Here is a 21154-nt window from a genome sequence, read left to right on the forward strand (position 1 = left end):
AATGATGCCGCTGTGACGCCGCACAAACCGCCCCCTTAGAAAGGAGGCGGTTCACTGGCCACAGCGACGTCACTAGGCAGGTAAGTCCATGTGATGGCTCCTAACGATTTTGTGCGCCACGGGCAGCGATTTTGCCCGTGATGCACAAACGACGGGGTGGGTGCTTTCATCAGCGATATCGCTAGCGATATCACTGCGTGTAACACCCCCTTAAGTCTTCTCAATGTCTCTGAGGGAAGTGCCCATCGTCTCTCAGCATATGCACCTTCATCAAAAGCCATGGCACAAGATATATTGGGTTTTACAAATTTTCAACTCTGTAGAGTCAATAAATTACAATACTCCTAAGGGTCGTGCAAAGAACTCATACAAACCTGCGGAGTTTTTGAAGCTGAAGATGCTAGGGAACTCTGCTATTTTCTTAAGTGTTTTTTTTGGTTGTTTCCCGATGCTTATGTTTATTCTTTTGAGGGTTTTCTAAAAGGCTTTTCTAGTATTTTCTGCAGCAGAATCCACGTGAAAAGTACATTTTATGCACATACCCTACAGGTGTATTTATACTGCCCAATTACTGTGAACAAGTGTTCCTAGGAACAAGTATTTCCCATTAATCATGCATTGTAAACAGGCTGCTGATCAACTAACAAATGAGCCAAAGGAGCATTCTTCGGCTGAAATAATTTTTTGTCTTACCTAAAAGATCATTGATTTCAGTTGGACATCATTTAAAAATTGTAGCCTATGTGCACAGAGCATTATCTTGCTGATTATTCTATGTACATATTAAAGAGGTTGTCCACTACCTTTACACTGATGTCCTATCCGTAGGATAGGTCATCAATGTCTGATCAGTTGAGGTCTGTCCCCCAGCACCTCTGCCAATTAGCTGTTCTCGGTGCTGGCATCGGCAGCAGATGTCCAAAAATGCTCAGTTCCGGATCTGCCCCGTCAACTCATAGTGGCTGTGGCCTGGTACTGCACATCCGCCTCCCATTCAAATGAATGAGTCGGATGTGTGGTATCCGGCCGCGGCCGCTATTAGAAGACAGGGTAGCTGCGGAACTGAGCATTTCCAGCTTATCGACAGGGGTGCCAGGTGTCGGATCCCGGCCAGACATTGATGACCTATCTTAAGGTTAAGCCATCAATGTAAAAGTAGTGGCTAACCTTCTGAAATGCAGTCTGACTGTCTAAACATACTACTGAACGACCTCCAGTCAGCAGTTATTATATTCCCATTGTCACTTGGTTAACGCTGCAAATCATCAAATGTACTCGCACCTGTTGTGGTGTTCTAGGCCTCCACATTCAAGTGCATCTCAATAAATTAGAATATTATCAAAAAGTTAATTTATTTCAGCAATTCAATACAAAAAAGTGAAACACATATTTTATATAGAGTAACTAATTACACACAAAAAAGGATCTATTTCAAGTGTTTATTTCTGTTAATGTTGATGATTATGGCTTACAGCCAATAAAACCCAAAAGTCTTTATCAGCAAAATTAGAATAATTATCACAAAACACCTGCAAAGGCTTCCTAAGCGTTTAAAATGGTCCCTTAGTTAGGTTCAGTGGGCTACACAAACATGGAGAAGACTGCTGACTTGACAGATGTCCAGAAGGCAGTCATTACCAAACTCCACAAAGAGGGTAAGACACAAAAGGTCATTGCTAAAGAAGCTGGCTGTTCACAGAGTGCTGTATCCAAGCATTAATGGAAAGTTGAGTGGAAGGACAAAGTGTGGTAGAAAAAAGTGCACAAGCAACTGCAGCCTTGATAGGATTGTTAAGAAAAGCCCATTCAAAAATTTTGGGGAGATTCACAAGGAGTGGACTGCTGCTGGAGTCAGTGCTTCAAGAGCCACCACACACAGACGTATCCATCACATGGGCTACAAATGTCGCATTCCTTGTGTCAAGCCACTAATGACCAATAGACAATGCTAGAAGCGTCTTACCTGGGCCAAGGAGAAAAAGAACTGAACTGTTGCTCAGTGTCCAAGTTGCTGTTTTCAGATGAAAGTAGATTTTGCATTTCATTTAGAAATTGCGGTCCCCGAGTCTGGAGGAAGAGTGGAGAGGCCACAATCCAAGCTGCTTGAGGTCTAGTGTGAAGTTTCCACAATCAGTGATGGTTTGGGGAGCCATGTCATCTGCTGGTGTAGGTCCACTGTGTTTTAGACTGTGGTCCACTGTGACCAACGTCAGCGCAGCCGTCTACCAGGAAGTTTTAGAGCACTTCATGCTTCCCTCTGCTGACAAGTTTTTTGGAGATGGAAATTTCATATTCCAGCAGGACTTGGCACCTGTCCACACTGCAAAAGTACCAATATCTGGTTTACTAACCAAAGTATCACTGTGCTTGATTGGCCACCAAACACACGTGACCTAAACCCCATAGAGAATCTATAGGTTATTGTCAAGAAGAAGATGAGAGACACCAGACCCAACAATGCAGATGAGCTGAAGGCTGCTATCAAAGCAACCTGGGCTTCCATAACACCTCAGCAGTGCCACAGGCTGACGCCTCCATGCCACATTGCTGCATTGATACAGTAATTCATGCAAGGAGCCCCGACCAAGTACTGAGGCATTTACTGTACAGACTTTTCAGTAGGCCAACATTTCTGAGTTTAGTATCAGAGATCAGCAGTTCCGCTAAAGTAGGCAGCATAAGCTGTTGAGCTCAGTGATTGACAACAGCGTTGATGTGAGCTGTGAACAGAGACAGAGAGCCGAAAATGGAGCGGTGAAAGATGACTACTATTTGATTTTGCAATTTTACATTACAGATATCATTTGGGGTCCACTTTTTAAAAAATGCAAACTTTAGTATACAATAGAAACATAGCAAGCAATGCAAAACTCCATTTAATTCAGCCCATTCTCTTCCAATAACAATGTAGTGAAAAGAAAAATATCCATGCAGTATAAGCCAAAAGACCTTTGTGTTAATGAAAATATTTCTTCCCATTTCACAATACTGCAAATAGAATAAATTTCTGGACCAATGATCCATCTCCCTAAGGCCTCACACGTCTATGCAATACACACACATTTTGCATGGTCCGTGGTGTGGGTGCGTATGTGTGTGCGTGTGTCTGTGTGACATCCGCATCGCACATGGACAGCATGAACTTGTATACTCACCTATCCCCACTACTGCTGTCTCCTGTGCTGCTGCTGCTTCCGGGTCCACGGTGCAGTGAATATTCATGAGCATAATGAGCAGGCCCGGAAGCAACTGACAGCAGTGCCCAAAGACAGCAGCACTGAAAACAGGTGAGCATAGAAAATAATTTTATTTCAAAGACACGTGTTTTCTCTGGTATGTGTCACACTGATGTCATCAGCGTGCGAACTGTTTGACATCAGTGCTGTCGGAGAAAAATGGACATATCGCAGTGTGGAGCACACAGACACGTGTGTGCTTCACAAGGACACAGGGTCCATGTCAAAACACAGACATATGTGCAAGCCCATTGATTTTAATGGGTCTACGTGTGTCCATGTCTCCGGTATGTGTGAAAACGGACGTCACATATACCGGAAACACGGACGGGTGAAGGAGGCCTAACCTTGTACAACTTTTTCCGACAGAGAATTTTTGTATCATACAATGAATAATAAAACTATACAGAGGCAAGTGCTGCACAAAAGAAAGTCTTCGATAGCAGAAAGTCATCACTTATGATTTTTTAATACAAGAAGTGACGCAAGTATCCCACATCTAAGTGCCCCCCCACCTCAGCCTTTGGACCCTTTACTGATATAGTGACGACCATGCATACTCAGTGCCCTATTTCGGCATTATGTGGTTCCATTTCATTGGCTTTTAGGAACCTGTTAGTATCTGGCTGAAGAATCATGGGTTATTATGGTCGGATCTGTAGTATGCGCGAAGACTGAGCTCATCCATGCCGCTGACCTCTAACTATTATGTAATATGCTTCAAGAAAGGGTGGACAAATGGGATTTAAAGCACTCTGCACTTCGGACCCCAGTGGTAGATGGAAGATTTTAGTGTTTCACTTTATTGTTTTATCCGAACCAAAGAGTTATATAAGCTGCCCCATGTGGATGCGGCCCCTACCCGGAGAGTGAGCACTGAGTGGAGTCAGGCATGTCCTAAATCTGCTTTATAAAAGCTCCTTTCTCCATCAATTAATTCTTCAGGGTTCCGTATAAAGATATTTCTTCCTCTTAAGTGTTCCGGAAACCTTTAATGGAAACTGCTAACTGCACAGTTTAATGTTAACTCTTGGATGGTTGGTCATGTCATGATGAAATCAAGGTCTTTAGATCCTTAATTGCGAATTAGTCCGTTTTTTTCTTTATTCATATTCATTGTAATGTATCTATGAGCAACTCTCATCAATTATGAGAATTCTCTGTAACATTATTGTGGTAGGGAAAGAGTTTACAGAGTTTAATGCCTTCTTCATTAAGTCTGGTAAAACATTTGATTAAAACGACGAGCTTTGAAGACATTTGTCAAACTATCAGAATGGGTTTTGGCTCTTAAGTGACATTGAAAATGTCACTTTGAATTTCTTCTCCGTGCCCTTTCTTCTCTGTGTTTAATGTGTCTTTCAGCTAATGGTATTGAAGGTTCTATGTTCTGTGAAGGAACAAGACAAATTAGGGGAGCGATTACATCACTCACATTAAGGAGAACATTTATCAAACTTTCCAGCCTGCCAAACCAGACCAAAGAGATACTGCTGAAACAAGGATTTGTCCTTTTATTGTCAAATCTGCCTCATATTTTGCTTTAATACATACCAATAAGCCTTATTATCCTTTTCATTACTAGTCAACTCTACGGGGAAATATTTTCTATTTTCAAGAAGCAGCTAAATTATTGATGCGTGCCTTCTTTAAATGGGAATTCCGGCTACAATATAAATATATATGACATTTGATGATGATCATTGTCATGATTCAGTATTATATTAATGTTTGACCCTTATCTGGCACAATAAACAGTAAAATACAGAGCGTCCGTTGATCGCTTGGTGGAACCAGGTCACTAAGTCAATAAAGAGTCCCAAAGGGTTCAGTAAAAGGCCTCCTAGTTGGGAGCAGATCACACTTGCCACTTAAGACCCGCAACACACATCCGTTTTTTTTGTACGTGTGCGGTACGTATTTGCACGTACCGGAGACACGTACACATGGCTCGCATACGCCATCACACGGATGCCATACGTACCAGAGAAACGCCCCCAAAAAACGGAACACGGACCGGAAAAACGTACCATGTCACACGGACGTTTTTTACGCGGAAGTGTGTTTTAGGCCTAAAGGGAATCTGTCACCATGTTTTTTCCGCCTAATCTGAGAGCAGCATAATGTAGAGACAGATAATTGTTTTATCAGCAGGAGATTATCAGTTGAAGACTAGTAAACCTGCTGTCACGTAGTCCTCCATATTCATAAGCTCTGTATAACCCTGCCCCACCACTGATTGGCAGATTTCTGTGTATGCTATTCATGGGCAGAAAGTTTCCAATCAGTGGTGTGGGCGGATTATCTGGCACAATAACCAGGAAAATACAGAGCGTCTGTTGATCGACTGGTGGGTCCAGGTCACTGATACAGTAAAGAGTCCCAAAGGGTTCAGTAAAAGACATCCTAGATGGAAGCAGATCACATTTGACACTTAAAGGGAATCTGTCACCAGGTTTTTGCCACCTAATCTGAGAGCAGCATAATGTAGAGACAGAGACCCTAATTCTAGTTATGTGCTGCTTAGTGGACTACTCAGTGTAGTTTTGATAAAATAATTTTTTTATCAGCAAGAGATTATCAGTAGAGGACTAGTAAAGCTGCTGTCAGGTAGTCCTCCATATTCATAAACTCTGTATAACCCTGCCCCCACCACTGATTGGCAGATTTCTGTGTATGCTATTCATGGGCAGAAAGTTTCCAATCAGTGGTGTGGGCGGATTATCTGGCACAATAACCAGGAAAATACAGAGCATTTGCTAATCGTCTGGTGGAGCCAGGTCACTGGCACAATAAAGAGTCCCAAAGGGTTCAGTAAAAGACATCCTAGTTGGGAGCAGATCACACTTGACACTTAAAGGGAATCTGGTTTTTGCCACCTAATCTGAGAACAGAAAAATGTAGAGACAGAGATCCTGATTCTAGTTATGTCCCACTTAGTGGACTACTCAATGTAGTATTGATACAATAATTGTTTTATCAGCAGGAGATTATCATTAGAGGACTAGTAAACCTGCTGTCAGGTAGTTCTCCATATTCATGAGCTCTGTATAATCCTGCCCCCACCACTGATTGGCAGATTTCTGTGTACACTATATATGGGCAGAAAGTTTGCAATCAGTGGTGTGGGCAGGGTTACACAGAGCTCATCATTAAGAGAACTGCTAGAGCTGCAGCAGATAAAACTGTGATTTTATAGAAATGATAGCAAGCAGCTAAGTAAGTGATAAATTGTTGGAATTAGGTCGCTTCCCCTATGTTATGCTGCTATCAGATGCTGTAGCAAAAATCTGGTAACATATTCCATTTATACCCCTTATAGTCACGCTGAGCGACCCAACACAAAGGGTACCCCAGGGAAACAATACAACTGATGCCCCTACTGCTATGGATATGGGAGCGGGGTCACCTTGTAACAGTCACTCGAGGCTAATTCCTGCACTCTCAAACCTCCCTAGACTGGTCCTTCCCCCCATGTGCCGTCACATGCCTAGGCACTGATCTCACCCTGACAAGTATGAAGGCCAGAGAGACTCTAGTCTCACCACTACAATAAAACAACATGAGGAAGTTAAGAGAAACAGGGGAAAGACACCACAAATAGTTATCCAGTGGCTCAGGCAGGAAGCTTCACAGCTGCAAAAGTAGCAACACCTCAGCCTCTCCAGAGCCTGGCTCCTTCAAAGTGGTCAGTGATAGAATGAGCTATAGCCGGTATAGGAAAAAGTGAGGAGTGAGTTTAAATAGTGCATGGGGGTGACTGCAGCTGAGATTAACAACTAGAAGTCAATCTCAGCAGGATAGAAAATAGACCTTAACCCCTTCAGCACCAAATGGAAACTAAATACACTGCCACTCAGGATAAGCGATGAGCGGATTCTAAAATGGATCTGTACGCAACCAAACACTGAGACCTTCTGATCTCCGATACAACCCCCCTTCCCGAGGTATCAGGTGGGCGTGAAACACTTGTGACACTTATACATGTTACATCGAACTATGGTTTGGCTAATTATTCGGCCAGCAGCTATCTCAGCCAACTCTTTCTTATGCGAGCTGTGGACAGACACTCCTGATGGGGGCTTATCTCAAACAGAACAAAAGAATTGGCAGCCTGAAATCAGACATGTCGGATCCTTAATCATCTTTCTGGGTTCCTCATATACTGTCGGCTTAACCTGTTGATATTGGTGGGTTCCACTGACGTTAGGGGTACTTCACACACAGCGAGATCGCTACTGAGATCGCTGCTGAGTCACGTTTTTTGTGACCTCATTAGCGATCTCGCTGCGTGTGACACTGAGCAGCGATCTGGCCCCTGCTGTGAAATCGCTGCTCGTTACACACAGCCCTGGTTCGTTTTTTTATTGTTGCTCTCCCGCTGATAAACACACATCGCTGTGTGTGACAGCGAGAGCAACAATCCTGAATGTGCAGGGAGCAGGAGCCGGCGTCTGACAGCCTGCGGTAAGCTGTAACCAAGGTAAACATCAGGTAACCAAGGTGGTTACCCGATATTTACCTTTGTTACCAGCCTCCGCAGCTCTCACGCTGCCAGTGCCGGCTCCTGCTCTCTGCACACGCTAAGTTAAGCGGTGTGAGCTGGTAACTAAGGTAAACATCGGGTAACCATACCCCATGTTTACCTTAGTTACCAGTGTCCGCAGCTTCCAGACGCCGGCTCCGTGCAAGCGCAGCGTCGCTTGCACGTCGCTGCTGGCTGGGGGCTGGTCACTGGTCGCTGGTGAGATCTGCCTGTTTGACAGCTCACCAGCGACCATGTAGCGATGCAGCAGCGATCCTGACCAGGTCAGACTGCTGGTCGGATCACTGCTGCATCGCTAAAGTGTGAAGGTACCCTAAGTCTAATATATAAGGGGGCCATTGTTGTCCTGTAAACAAAGACCACCAAGGAACAGAAAAGAGGCGGTGATGCTGCAGTGACTGGGTCCAGTATTGGTAATTAATGTTTACCATAATTGCTTTCTTTTACCATAGTTTTATCAATCTCTAAAAAGGTTTACATTGACTTATTGTATATTTGTGATATGTCCTGAAGAAGGAGGCATAGCCTCCAAAACGCATAGAATAAAATCACCTTTAATAATCTCTGTCTGATCCATGACCCTGTGAACCCCTTCACTTCTTCATCCATGCTATATCCCTCTTACGGGGACTGCAGTGGCCGAGGATTTCCAAGCTAATATTGTGGTTGTGACTGTTCACAACCCATCTAGGTGAGCAATTCCCTGTTTGGCATCCCTTTATCCCACAAGGATAAGACCCCATATTGCGCCTCTTGTCTTTTCAGTAATTTCTTCTTTGTTGCATTGCTGGAACTTTCTAGCAAACATCCACTAAGAACTATAGCCAGCAAAGAAGGAAGGTGCAAGGTGAGTATAAATAGCCCAACCCGGAATGTGATAGGACAGAGACAAACTAGAAATGTGAGAAACACCTGACAAATAGTAAAAAAGGGAAGAAAAGCAAAGATAAGAAAACGATTAGCAGTTGGACAGAGACCAACCAAGCTGTGGTTCAGTGACTCACCCCAGGGCTATGGGGTACTCAGTCCCGGGCCGTATATTTACGGGGACAGTTCACTGGGTGGCCGTTGCCCAGTTTCGTGACCCTGGGGGTCGCTTGAAGGGGGCTATGTACAGGGGAGTATTTATAAAGTTTGTATCATGACGTCACTTGCGGGTTGCGGTTTTGGTGATGGAACCGCCTCTGCACAGTTTCTCACCGCTGGGGCTGATGTTGGTGGCAGACTGGATGTCGGGCCCTCCGCAAGTAGAGCCGGGGCCCCAGGGGGGTAGGTGATAGAGTTAGGTGCGGAAAGAAGGTAGGCCACACAAGGCATTGCAGTGTAACTGGGTTCTTTACTCACGGTAGCTTGATAACAGTTACCCGGAGGAAGGCTGGTGTTCACTGCTGGTTCCCTTAGTCCCACTGCCGGTTTGGTGACCTGGTGGCTTCTTTCCCCTACACCCTTCTCTAATTGGTGGGTCCCTGTGGCTTGGAGCGTCTGGAGGTTCCCTCCTAGTTGTCTTTCAGTCTCTGGTCCGCACGGCAGCAGTTTGAACCCTGTAGGGTCGGTGTTCTGTTCCGGTCCCTGGTTCTCCCGTCACTGCTGGTGCCCCCGGACTTTACGTTCAGTGAGGTCCTGAATTGTCCCCTCACGGTGCAGATTTTATCAGGTCTGCCTGGAGCGTTTGCCTGACCTAGGGCTCTGTACCCCGTCGGTGCTATGGTTCCGGGAGTACTCCACCGTACTCCACCGGTGACCACACGTCTGGGCCCTCAGGTCACCGTCACACACTCCCGTCAGTACGATTACGTCTGTTTCCTCTCTCTCCCAGTTGCTGACTCTACTCACTCTACTGACTGTCTGCCCCCTCCCACCTAGTTGTCATCTAGTGCACTGGATCGGTTCCACCCCATGGTGGCCATCCATTGGGTCCAACTCTAGTCTGTCACCAGTCCTTGGGGATGGGGAAAAACTAGGGTTATAGTGTGGTTTGCTGTTACCGGCACTGGTCTTCCAGGTTCCTGGGGGTAGGCCCTGCATCTTTGACAGGATGCAGTACCTTGTACCTCCTGTAGGTTCAGGGGCGCTACATCAGCAGTGCAGGAAATTGACCACACAGCGAGAGGTCACCGAATCGAGTCCCGAAATCAAGGCATTACACTTGGATCCTACAGCCAATCCCAATAAAAGATCCAGAGTCTTTGACAATGTATCTTAGATTCCATTTTGGATTAAAATGACCCTTAAAAGACCATTATGTACTGCCCCCGTGCCAGTGGCCAAGCCGCTCGGATCCGGAACCGCGGTGGCTCGAGGGGTCTCCGGACCCGGGGAGGGGGGTCGCGCGGACACTCGAATTGAAGAGTGGGGATTATATACAGGGGATTTAGAAGTTCATGACGCCACCTACGGTGCCTGGTAAGATGGAGTACCACCGCTGCTGTTGGGAAGCCCAGTGGCAGTGGTATAGCAGCAAGGTGTCTAACCCCTCCGTGGGTAGGGGGTTGTGCCCTGGGGCCCAGTGATGGTAGCAGTGAAGGGGTGTTGTTGGGAAAGGAAAGGGTTTCTGTGTACTCACTCAGTCCAAGAATACTGACACCGACAGCTTGTAAACCAGAATTCTGAGCACCGCTGCAGCAAGGAGGGAGCACGCCTAGATACGTGCCCTTGGTGTTGCTTCTTAGCCTGTGGACTTTTCTGTGGCACTTTTTACTGTTTTGGACATTATAGTGTGGAACTAATCAGGTCCCGCTCATCCGTATGGCTAACGGAGTGAGCTTGCTCTCAGGGTTCACGCTTGGGATTTGATGGACTGTGTGTTGGGAAAAGTCCTATCCCCTCGTTGTGCTAGTACCCCGATTTTGGAGTGGGTGAGGGATAAAGCTTGAAGACTTCACCCCCGTCGGGTAAATTACCAGGACGCTTGAAGCTACTTCCCGGCCTATGGTCCACATACCCTGTCGTGCCCTAGCCCCTGCCCAGAGATGGCTCAAGGCCACCGGCTGCCCTCCCCGGCAATCTGTGCCCCTTGACACAATCCCCTGCGACCGGGGTACCAGCTCCTACCAGGCCCAGACCAACATCTGCCACCTAGTAGTCTTCAGAAGCCCTGCTCCAAGTCAGTGACCTCTCCTTCTGAGAGTCACCACTCCACACTCCTACTCCTTCCACTCCTTTCTCAGTTTTCCTTTCACTTTTCACTTTCCCCTTACCAACCCCCCAAATGGGCGGCCCTATTCCCTTCAGGCCCCCCAATGATGTGTCTGGTGGGTGTGGTGAAAAGTGTTCCTAGGGTTTTGACTGGCTCTGATCTTTGCAACACCAAAGAACAGTGATCCGTACCCAAGGAGGATGCGGATACTGTGCAGAAGGGCAGATTGCACAATACCCTGTGACGACCTGATAGGCCAGGGCGTAACATTTATATCATTCACATATTTAAAGCTGACATTGTAACTATTAGTAAAATTAGGAGGACAATAGGTTGTCTTACGGAAAGCTTATAATAATTTGTAAGTAAGACCAAGCTTAAATCTAGCACTGGAAGGTGCCAGTGCAGTTATCACATATGGCTTCCCTTGTATATATGTATATGCTTTATTCCTATTAAATTATTCCGATCTATGTTTTGTATACTGCACAGTTAAGACTTGGGAAAAACATATTAGCAAATAATCAATGTACAAGCCTAGGACAGAGATTTACAACCTACAAAAAAAACTACACACCACTTCAGAGAGGTCCACTGTCCATGGTACTGAACAGCAGAGATCACAGCAATGACCTATGTGCAAGACATTTTCAGGAATGAAATCCTATATCACTTACCCTAAACCATAGACAGAACTGTAAAAAAGTAGTAAGGCCTCTGAAAGTATATGGAAATGACCCAAAACAATGAGAATCCTACCTACATGACCCGTGTGTTAACCCGCTATTCACTGAAAATTACTAAGAAATCCAATGTCATGGTAGTAATTCTTTAATACCACTAAAGGTAACATATAACAGGTACCTATTGTTTAACTATATATATAAAAATACGATAAAAGGATAGGAGTCCTGTGATTTCCATTTCATCAGGAGAGGTAGCCACATTCAGCAGCAAATATGCGTGGGGTCATTTAAAGAGGACCTGTCACCAGGTCAAAAGTTGTCAGTTTGTGCTCTCATTTTATTCTTTCTGCTCTCCTGTGTATGATTTTTTTTAAATTTGCCATACGGTTCCAAAGATATGGGCCTTTGCTAGTTGTGAAATCACCACTAGGGGGAGCCGTAACACTGGAGTGAGTAACCGGACTATGGAACCACAAGGTGTCACAGGAGTAATCACAGATAGATTACTAAGAGAAGTCGTACAAGCAGGGTCAGGGCCCAGAGGTCACGCAGTACAAGGGAGTAGGAAGAGTCAGTGTCAGGAGAAAGCCGGAGGTCAGGAACCAGAAGAGAAAGCCAAAGGATGGGGGGGGCGCATGGACGGAACAACAAACAGGGAGCAGGAGAGGAAGACCAGAAAAGTAAGACAAAAACAGAGAGGGCCAGACTCAGGGAGGTCAGAAGGAACGGGGAGGACTGAAGTCAGGGAGGTCAAGCAGAACTGGGAGGACTGAGCTTAGGAAGGTCAGATGAGGTAGCAGGCAGAATCAAGAACACTTAAAGAGACCAAGCGCATATGCTGCAGAGCAGGGCTATAACTGGTGCCGCACAGATGGAGGAAACATCCTGAAAAAGCGGCGTGATCACGGGAACGAGGCGTGGCAGGATGGCTCCACCCACCGGCCAAGTACCGGGAAACATCAGGACCAGGTGACAAGTAAAACGCTGCCACAGCAGAGTCCAAACTGATTCATGATACTAGTATTTTTGGTCTTTACAAGGGGGTGGGGCTCACAGGATCCATGGGGGACATGTCTTTTGACTGATCTGCATTATTATCCTTTGAGCCGTGCCTCCTTCAGTAAAAAAAGGTGGTATACTTTTTATGGTGAAATACTTTTCACCATAAAAAGTATCTCTAAATAAAAAGATGATATTTTTGGAACTGTGCGGATTATTTAAAACCAAACAAACAAAATGGAATATTCCGAGGAGCAGAGAGAACAAAATAGGAGCAACAACTGGTCACTTTTGATCTGGCGCTAGGTCGTTGTTAAGGGTATTGGTCAAGACAATCACAAGGATATGGCAGTATTTAAGAGTCCAAATATATACGACCAAGTAGAACATCTTGTGCGTATGCTCATGCCCGTGTTTATGTGGTTTCCTCTGAGTACACTATAGTTTTATGAGCCCCTCCAGGGACAGTGAATATTAATGAAGCCTGTAAAGCGCTGCGGAATATGTTGGTGCTATGAAAGTTATAAAAATAAATAATACATGAACTTACTGAACTGAGGACTGAATAAATAATACGAAAAACAAGACTGAAGTGAAATAATAACGGTGGAAAAACCCACATTTAATAATAATTATTTTAGCTCATTACTTAGGGTTGTCCCATCTTGGTCCAGATTTTCTGAACCCCTGTGATCAGCTACCATATAATTTTAATATATACTGTGCGCATGGGAATATGCCTGATCCAAAAATGAACAGATACTGCAGAGTCGAATTTGTCATCTGTTTCTCCTTTGCCCATTGTAATAACTCAAAAAGGATTTTTATGGCATTTCAAGATTTAATCTTAACACTAAAACTCCCACCAAAGGCTAATCGTTCCCTCCAGCGCTTTGTCTGCACAGTGGAGTATTAAAAACTGTGCACTCGAGTGAATGGAGCTGAGATAACATACCTGCTCAGCCCCTGGTGGGGGGTGTGGAGATGTGCGGGGGGAAAAATGCAAGGTGGCCATTGTGATTTACTAGCACTTGACTGTATTGTTCAGACCCCAACTAATCGGTAAATTATGTCTTTTGTGCAAAAACTTTATTTATTTTATTCTTTTAACCATTTACAGGGAATATGTCAGCAGGTTTCTGCTATGTAAGCTGAAGACATCATGCTGTAGGGGTTAACACAGAGAATTCAGGGATGCCTGTCTTATCAAGGTCCGATCTGTTGTTTGTTTCCTATGTTGGTTTAAGCAGCAGGACTTCTCATTGCTTGGACCACAATGTCACACCCAGTCCGGTACACCCCCTGCTGTGATTGGACCTCACTGTCGTCAATGTACAATCTCTATAGATGCCCTGGTGTGGGCGGGGACAGCTCTCTCAGCTCTGCTACATGCTAAATCTAAAAATTCGGATTGTATCAGAACGGTTGCACCCAGTAATCTAAGTGATACATCGTTGGATTCAGGAACTCTTTGTCTACATTATGCTGCTCTCAGATGAGTTAGCAAAAACCTGCTGACAGATTTCCTTTAAAATATGTAAAACCCCAGATTGCACGAGGTGCTTGGTAGCACACTTGCCACTCCTATGTTTGTGTTGTCAAGACTTTAATTATGGCAACTGTAGATCATAGACACTATTACACCAATCATTATTAGATTTTTTTAAGTACATAAAACCACTGACCAAAATGGGAGTGTCCAGTGATTCCAGAGAGACAGAAAAGGGCCCCTGTGCAAGAAGAATATATGGGCCCTTTGCAGTCCACGAGCTCACAAAAATGCAAATTTGCATTGGTAATGGGCCCCTTACCTCTTGCACTAATGGTATATTCGCCACTGGATCACATTGTTTCCAGCAGCTGATGCTCCCGATATCAGACATTATTGCTGAAGAAGTTGTAGTTGGCTCCACATCGCCCTATAACAGTTGGTGCAGGAGAAATAAACTATTTCATGGTGCCCATTTATATAAAGCGCTACCATGCAATGTGCGGCAGCACTGAGTGATCCAGATGAGAAGATGCTGTAGCAGTAGATATCATTATGGCTCCTAGTGTGGGGTGATGTATGTATGTCAAATAAGAAATTATAGGAAGAATTTCCAAAGTTTTTATCAACGAACAATTCTTTCGAAAGTGTACTGACTGGTGATCTTAAATCCAAAAAGTTTATCATTAGAGATTTTTGATGGACAAAAAGAGTGATTATAGGCCACTTTACACACAGAGATAAATCTGCGGCAGATCTGTGGTTGCAGTGAAATTGTGGACAATCAGTGCCAGGTTTGTGGCTGTGTACAAATGGAACAATATGTCCATGATTTCACTGCAACCACAGATCTGCCAAAGATTCATCTCTGTGTGTAAAGTGGCCTTAAGGCTGATTTCACACGTCCTGTACTCGTCCGTTAGAACGCATCTGGCAGAGATCTGTTGGGATAAAGGTTCTGCAAACACAACTTTTTCGTCCGTTGTATAACTTATGTCTGCCAGATCCATTTTTGTAAAATCGGAGTCTTTGGTGAACGGATTGGTTCAAGGATTGCTATTTAGCCATCCTTTTTTCTTGCTTTTGTAAAGGATCCATTTTTTTTTTCTTATAAGATCCATTCAAATAACAGCTAAATAGCAATCTGTTAACAGATCCGTTCTCCATAGACTCCATGGAGAATGGATCCATTAACACTAGAAGTCCCAGAAATTTCAAGCTCCCCCCTGAAGTCCCGAAAGAGGGTCAAATGACCCTTAGGGGTACTTTGCACACTACAATATCACAAGCCGATTGTAGTGTTGGCGAGCGTGATAGTCCCCGCCCCCGTCGCAGCTGCGATATCTTGTGATAGCTGCCGTAAAGAACATTATCGCTACGGCAGCTTCACATGCACTTACCTGCCCTGCGATGTCGCTCTGGCTGGTGACCCGCCTCCTTCCTAAGGGGGCGGGTTGTGCGGCATCACAGTGATGTCACACGGCAGGCGGCCAATAGAAGCGGAGGGGCGGAGATGAGCGGGACGTAAACATCCCGCCCACCTCCTTCCTTCCTCATTGCAGCCGGGATGCAGGTAAGGAGATGTTCCTCGCTCCTGTGGCTTCACACACAGCAATGTGTGCTGCCGCTGAAACGAGGAACAACATCGTACCTGTCGCTGCAGCGACATTATGGAAATGCCCGACACTACACCGATCATACAATTTCGACACTTTTGCGCTCGTTAATCGTAGTAAAAAGGATCCACATACTCCGATGTCGCCATTGACGCCGGATGTGTGTCACTTTCGATTTGACCCCACCGACATCGCAGCTGTGATGTCGTAGTGTGCAAAGTACCCCTTAGTCCAAACTGAATAGAACTAACTAGAAACTAAATGGCTAAACTCAATGGAAAACAACAACCTCCTGTGGTGCGACAGTAATGGCCTTAATTACAGAACAAAAGACGGTGATTATAGTATGTTAGCTAAAATCCTTCAGGTCATTTGACCCGTCTCTGGGTTCCAAAGGTAGAAATGTTAAATGACCCCTCTCTGGGACTTCTAGTGTTAATAGATTGCTATTTAGCTGTTATTTGAAACAGATCATGTAAGAAAAAATGAATAGTTTACGAAAGCAAGGAAAACGGATGACTAAATAGCAATCGGTTAACCGATCCGTATTCCATAGACTCCCATGTTAAAAAAAGGATCTGGCAGACATCAGTTATACAATTGACAAAAAAGTTGTGTTTGCAAAACCTTTGTCCCAATGGATCTCTGCAGGATCCGTTCTAATGGATGATTACAGGACGTGTGAGCTCAGTCTTGGACTGAAACGAATGAGTGTAGCAGATGCCGCCCGATGGCAGATATCTGACGGAAATTGGATCTACCATGTTTGGTCCTTGTCTTCTTCTGAAGCCCTATGACTTATCTCTGCATTGTATTAATTAAAGCCCACGCAAAGCCAAGAGTAAAAGTCAGAGATCGATTAGACTTTTTATCTGAATTGTCATTTTAAATAATGGCATTGTTAAAGCTTCACAGACCATCGACAAGAATTTCGGAAAACACCCTGTCTGAAATCCCCGCTGAATGGCCCGTGTTACAGAGAGAACAATTGCTGAATATACCACTGAAGCAATATGATATTTCCTTTATGTGAGGCAGCTCTTAGTAAATGACCCTAATATTTGACTCTGTTAGTCTTGGCTCGGGTCATCGTAGTATCATAAAGAAACAAACCCTAGTAATTTTGTGGTTTTCAATTTACATTCTGAGGATATTTTGGGGCGGACGGAGCTGATCTGCTCTGAGGTTACTCATAGTTCGGACGGAGCAGTTTGGATTCCACGTTACGATACTAATGTAAGGAGTGCACAGGTGAAAGCACAAACGCTAATGTGGGTGCAATAACAGTAGCTGTCCAGGGTGCTAAAAAGTCCACCCATTGTCATCAGCTGTCAGCGAGAAGTAGGATTCGATTTTATCAAGGTATCTAAACAACATTCTCCTTCAGGCATGAAAAGGTTAAGCTCAGCCATCTCTTCCGCCCCCACATTCTCCCCAGAACGTTAACCTTGAATTCTTGATTATAACATTTGTGCCAAACCTTTGTTTTCTTTCTCCCGCACTCTTGTATTCTCTCTCTATTCTTTCTGTCTTGAGTTTATCCTGCAGGATATTGCCAAATCTGTGCCATATTTCATTTCATATTTGTTTTCTGCCTTCAGCTCCTTCTCTGGTCTAATGCCATAAGAAAAAAATCACCAGTCCTGCCAAGCAACATTGTTCTCTGAAAGAAAGAAAGAAAAAAAAACCTGGCTACGAAGACACCTCTCAGTTTACTACCAATTCCGTGTTCTTTATTTGCTCTAAGATGTTTTTGTCTTATATTTTTCAGATTGTTAGTATTTTTTTTCTATATAAACTGTTCATTGCCAGTTTTGAGCACTTCTAAAGCGTGCTTTACACACAGCGATATCGCTAGCGAGCGTACCCACCCCCGTCAGTTGTGCAGATCGCGGGTACGCATGACACCAAATTACCTTCCTAGCGATGTCGCTGTGGCCGGCGAACAACCTCTTTTATGAGGGGGAGGTTCGTTCAGCGTCACAGCGACGTCACACAGCGGGCCGCCAATAGAAGCGGAGGGGCGGAGAGCAGCCGCATTAAAAATACGCCCACCTCGTTGTCGGAAGACGCAGGAACGCTGTTGTTCGTCGTTCCCGGGGTGTCACACGTAGTGATGTGTGCTGCCTCAGGAACGACAAACAACCTGTGTCCAGAACGAGCAACGATATTTGGGAAATGAACGACGTGTCAACGATTAACGATTTGGTGAGTATTTCTGATCGTCAGCAGACACTCGTAGGTGTCACATGCAATGATGTCGCTAACGACGCCGAATGTGCGTCACGAATTCTGTGACCCCAGCGATATCTCGTTAGCGATATCGTTGCGTGTAAAGCGGCTTTAAGAGATGACAATTGTATGTATTTGCAGTGGAAATCTATTGTATAATGAATTCTGTTACAATTAGTGAATTTAAAGGGAACCTGTTAGCTTCCCCAGCCCCCCGGACAACCATCATGTCTCTATTGAACCCTTTATGGACTTCTTTAAAAGTCCATTTTGTGACTTCTAGAATTCAGGTTTATAATTGGGCTTGCGATATGCTGATTAGTGGGTGTCTAGTCCTTGGGGCCTTTTTATTCCCCAGACAAAAGCATCATCATTGACGGCTCTTTGCAAATCTTCTGTGACACTGTCCCTAGCAATGCGCAATGTTTGCTTCCTAGCTTCATCGGTGCACGGTGGATGTAATCAGCCTACAGGGCTGATTACATCCACACTCATCCATTACAGTCATCCATTACAAGATGGTAGAAGGTCTGCAAACCATGTCATATGAAGACCGGCTAAAAGAACTAGGGATGTTTAGTTTGAAAAAGAGAAGGCTGAGAGGAGACTTAATAGCGGTCTACAAATATCTGAAAGGTCACAGTGCAGAGGAAACCACCCTAGTCTCATTAGCACAAGAAAGTACAAGAAGCAATGGGATGAAACTAAAAGGAAGGAGATTCAGACTAGACATTAGGAAACACTTTCTGACAGTGAGGGCGGTCAGAGAGTGGAACAGGTGACCACAGGAAGCAGTGAGGGCAGTCAGAGAGCGGAACAGGCAACCACGGGAGGTAGTGAGCGCTCCATCAATGGAAATCTTTAAGTGGAAACTAGATGAACATATAGCTGGGATGATTTAGGAAAGCCTGCACTTGCAGGGGGTTGGACCCGATGGACTTTGAGGTCCCTTCCAACTCTATCATTCTATGATTCTATGAGGGGCATGATAGCATGATTACTGGGAAGATTAATCAATGCCCCCTTGACTAGTCACCCACTAATAAGCATATTGCAAACCCAGTTATAACATTGAATTAATGGAGATTTAAAAATCTATACACCTCTAGAGATGAGTAGACCAGTGGAAGTTTAGGTTCTGCTGGTCCAGCTTACAGTTCGGTTTTAGACCAAGACTTGACCTGAACTTCATTTGAAGTCACTAATTTGGCAGCTTGGGACTGCATCCACATGCGACCAGCCACAAATGGATCACTTCCGGGGAATGTCAAACGAGAATTTTTCCATTTTTTTGGTGCACACTACATCTGATCATGCTGTTGTTACCCCCAGAGTCGTTCAAACACTGCAAATAGCTTGCACTGCGCTGAGCACCAAGCGTACCCGAGCACAATGATGCTTGCGCAAGTGGCTTGCATTCGTAAAGCACCCAAACTTTGTTGTTGTTGTTTTTTTTTAAAAATTCTGACTTTGCACCGAACTTCAGGTTCGCTCATCTCTATAAGCAACAAAAATTGGCTTGTGAGAAAGTACCAAAGCCACGGTGGCAATTCAAAGTGCTTGGGGAGGCTGACAGGTCCCCTTTAAAGCAGATCTCATACGATTTCACAATACAATCTGCATAATTTATAGTAATAGTAAAGATCTCTCATCTCTTTAATCCATGAACGATGACGGTTTTTCTCACAATCATAAATAGTTAGAATAGCAAAGTATTGCAAAATATCAACTTTGCAATTTACCGCTTATTAAAAATCTACTCCCTTCTTAAGAGCAGAGGGATTTCTAATTCTATATTTCACTGCTAGTTTACCAGGCATCTCCTGCAGTGTGTCAGAGGTGGGCAGTTTTCCAAGCAAGGAGCGTGTGCTTGCAAGCTATTACATACACAGCTTGCAAGCGTTGCTCTGATGATGGCTGGATTGCTGGACCATACATGGTCTTTGTGTCCTTTGTTTTGATTGTAACATCATTAGAATGCTTACTGATCGGTAACTGTTTAGTAGCAAATGAGGTATAGCTGGGATAATACTTAGCGCAAGGTCTTGTGATAACACATGAGATCTGCTTAAACAAGGAAAGTTGTGCGATTTCACTCTGCATTTTAAAATACTGCAACTTGGAAGTTCTGACCTGACTTTTGTCAGAAGCTTGGGTCCTTCTGAGACTGCCATCTCTATTCTTCTATAAAAAATTAAGGCATAGACTGTTGATAAGTGATTTCTAAAATAATTTAGACTCCTTACTAGATACCTTAACTCTACCTCAGACCAAACCGTTAAATTAATTCAGATTCAGGGCCATACTGTAAAAATGATTTAGACCCATGACTAGGTCCCCTAAAATATTCAGTACCTAGGTCTAAGCCTTAAGGCCGCTTTACATGCTGCGATATCGTGACCGATATCGCTAGCGTGCGCATCCGCCCCCATCGGTTGTGCGACACGGGCAAATCGCACAACATCGCGCGGACCCGTCACACTACTTACCTGCCTAGCGACGTCGCTGTGACCGGCGAACTGCCTCCTTTCTAAGGGGGTGGTTCGTTCAGCGTCACAGCAACGTCACAGCAGCGTCACCGAACCGCCGCGCAATAGAAGCGGAGGGGCGTCCACCTCCTTCCTTCCTCATTGCGGCCGGCCGCAGGTAAGGTGAGGTTCCTCGTTCTTGCGGTGTCACATACAGTCATGTGTGCTGCCGCAGGAGCGACGACCTACTTCGTACACCGAGCAGCAGCGATATTCGAGAATAGGGGGGCATGTCACCGATGAGCGATTTTGACCGTTTTTGCGACGATTCAAAATCTCTCATAGGTGTCACACACAAAGACATTGCTAAAGCGACCGGATGTGCATCACAAATTCCATGACCCCAACGAGATCGCTTGAGCGATGTCGCAGCGTGTAAAGCGGCCTTTAAGTCCTTAGACAAGACATCTGGGTACTTTACCTTCCTCATTCCAGAGCTTCTTTTACCATGATAAGTTCCTCCATATGGTCATAATGCTGGAAGTGTCAGTACTTTGTGTACATCTCTTGACAGTTTCAGTACCTAGTGAGTCTGGTCCTTGACCTGAACAGGAGCACCAGAGTAAGAAAGTATGCATTATAGGCCAGCAGCTTTGAATTAGAGATGAGCGAACCCAAGGTTCGGTGCTCATACCAAACACAGACTTTTTAAAAAATAAAAAAAAAAATAGAGTTCGGGTCCGGCG

The sequence above is a fragment of the Anomaloglossus baeobatrachus genome, chromosome 8 (genome assembly GCF_048569485.1).
Source record: "Anomaloglossus baeobatrachus isolate aAnoBae1 chromosome 8, aAnoBae1.hap1, whole genome shotgun sequence".
In the NCBI taxonomy this organism is placed as follows: Eukaryota; Metazoa; Chordata; class Amphibia; order Anura; family Aromobatidae; genus Anomaloglossus; species Anomaloglossus baeobatrachus.